The 2,500-nt window shown below is 37.1% G+C and overlaps 1 protein-coding gene across 1 annotated transcript in view; it reads right to left on the reverse strand.

Annotated features, from left to right (window-relative positions):
• Positions 1–2,500, reverse strand: part of LOC134102859 (acetyl-CoA acetyltransferase, mitochondrial) — a 410,737-nt gene that overhangs the window by 174,213 nt on the left and 234,024 nt on the right. The window lies entirely within an intron of this gene.

A 2,500-nucleotide genomic window follows, 5' to 3' on the forward strand; every position in this document is an offset into this window, starting at 1 on the left:
CTTATATTACGATTCTGACTTAGTTTCTGAGGGGCCAAAGAATGAAGCCCAGAAAATTCCCCCCATTGTCCGATTTTTTGCCCCATTCTCCGATTTTTACTTAGTCTCTGGAGCACATGCTCCCTTATTCTCCGATTTTCGGCCCAGGATCTTCTGGGTTTCTGCTCACTTTACGATTTTTACTTGGTCTCTGGAGCAAATGCTCCTTATTCTCCGATTTTCGGCCCAGGATCTTCTGGGTTTCTGCTCACTTTACGATTTTTACTTGGTCTCTGGAGCAAATGCTCCTTATTCTCCGATTTTCGGCCCAGGATCTTCTGGGTTTCTGCTCACTTTACGATTTTTACTTGGTCTCTGGAGCAAATGCTCCTTATTCTCCGATTTTCGGCCCAGGATCTTCTGGGTTTCTGCTCACTTTACGATTTTTACTTGGTCTCTGGAGCACATGCTCCTTATTGTCCGATTTTCTGCCCTCTTTCTCTGGGTATCTGCTTATTCTCCGAATTTTACTTAGTCTCCGGAACTCATGCTCCTTATTGTCCGATTTTCTGCCCGGGACCTTCTGGGTCTCTGCTTATTCTCCGAATTTTACTTGGTCTCCACGGATCATTGTCTGCATTTTACTCTTTTTCTCCATTTTCAACGCTTTAAGCGAACACTCGCCCGACACATTTCCCGATCATTATCCGAATTTTTAAAAATTAAACCACTATCACACTTTGAATTAAACCACTAAAGAAATAGGAAAATGCTAATAAACACTTTGATTTAAACCACTAAAACACTTTGAATTAAACCACTAAACACTTTGAATTAAACAACTAAACACTTTGAAATAAACCACTAAAGAAATAGGAAAATGCTAATAAACACTTAGTCTCTGGAGCCCATGCTCCTTATTGTCCGATTTTCTGCCCAGGACCTTCTGGGTCTCTGCTTATTCTCCGAATTTTACTTAGTCTCTGGAGCCCATGCTCCTTATTGTCCGATTTTTACTTGGTCTCCACGGATCTCTTTTTCTCCATTTTCAACGCTTTAAGCGAACACTCGCCCGACACATTTCCCGATCATTATCCGAATTTTTAAAAATTAAACCGCTATCACACTTTGAATAAAACAACTAAAACACTTTGAATTAAACAACTAAAGAAATAGGAAAATGCTAATAAACACTCTGAAATTAGCCACTAACACACTTTGAAATTAACCACTAAACACTTAGAAAAATACAACTAAACACTTTGAAATTAACCACTAAACACTTAGAAAAATACAACTAAACACTTTGAAATTAACCACTAAACAAATAGAAAAATACAACTAAACACTTTGAAATTAACAACTAAACACTTTGAAATTAACCACTAAACAAATAGAAAAATACAACTACACACTTTGAAATTAACCACTAAACACTTTGAAATTAACCACTAAACAAATAGAAAAATACAACTAAACACTTTGAAATTAACCACTAAACAAATAGAAATATACAACTAAACACTTTGAAATTAACAACTAAACACTTTGAAATTAACCACTAAACAAATAGAAAAATACAACTACACACTTTGAAATTAACCACTAAACACTTCTCTGGGTCTCTGCCTATATTACGATTTTTACTTAGTCTCTGGAGCACATGCTCCTTATTGCCCGATTTTTGGCCCAGGATCTTCTGGGTTTCTGCTCACTTTACGATTTTTACTTAGTCTCTGGAGCTCAGGCTCCTTATTGTCCGACTTTTTGCCCAGAGTCTTCTGGGTTTCTGCTTATTCTCCGATTTTTACTTAGTCTCTGGAGCACCTGCTCCCTATTGTCCGATTTTCAACGCTTTAAGCGAACACTCGCCCGTCACATTTCCCGATCATTATCCGAATTTTTAAAAATTAAACCACTAAACACTTAGAAAATATCCACTAAACACTTTGAAATTAACCACTAAACACTCTGAAATAAACCACTAAAGAAATAGAAAAATACAACTAAACACTTTGAATTAAACCACTAACACACTTTGAAATTAACCACTAAACACTCTGAAATAAACCACTAAAGAAATAGAAAAATACAACTAAACACTTTGAAATTAACCACTAAAGAAATAGGAAAATGCTACTAAACACTTTGAATTAAACAACTAAAACAAATAGCCAAATGCAACTAAACACTTAGTCTCCGGAACTCATGCTCCGTATTGTCCAATTTTCTGCCCTCTTTCTCTGGGTTTCTGCCTATATTACGAATTTTACTTGGTCTCCGGAACTCATGCTCCTTATTGTCCGATTTTCTGCCCTCTTTCTCTGGGTCTCTGCTCACTTTACGAATTTTACTTAGTCTCCGGAACTCATGCTCCGTATTCTCCGATTTATTTCCCAGGATCTTCTGGGTTTCTGCCTATATTACGATTTTTACTTGGTCTCCGGAACTCATGCTCCGTATTGTCCGATTTTCTGCCCTCTTTCTCTGGGTCTCTGCTCACTTTACGATTTTTACCTAG

The sequence above is a fragment of the Pungitius pungitius genome, chromosome 16, assembly GCF_949316345.1.
Source record: "Pungitius pungitius chromosome 16, fPunPun2.1, whole genome shotgun sequence".
Lineage (NCBI taxonomy): Eukaryota > Metazoa > Chordata > Actinopteri > Perciformes > Gasterosteidae > Pungitius > Pungitius pungitius.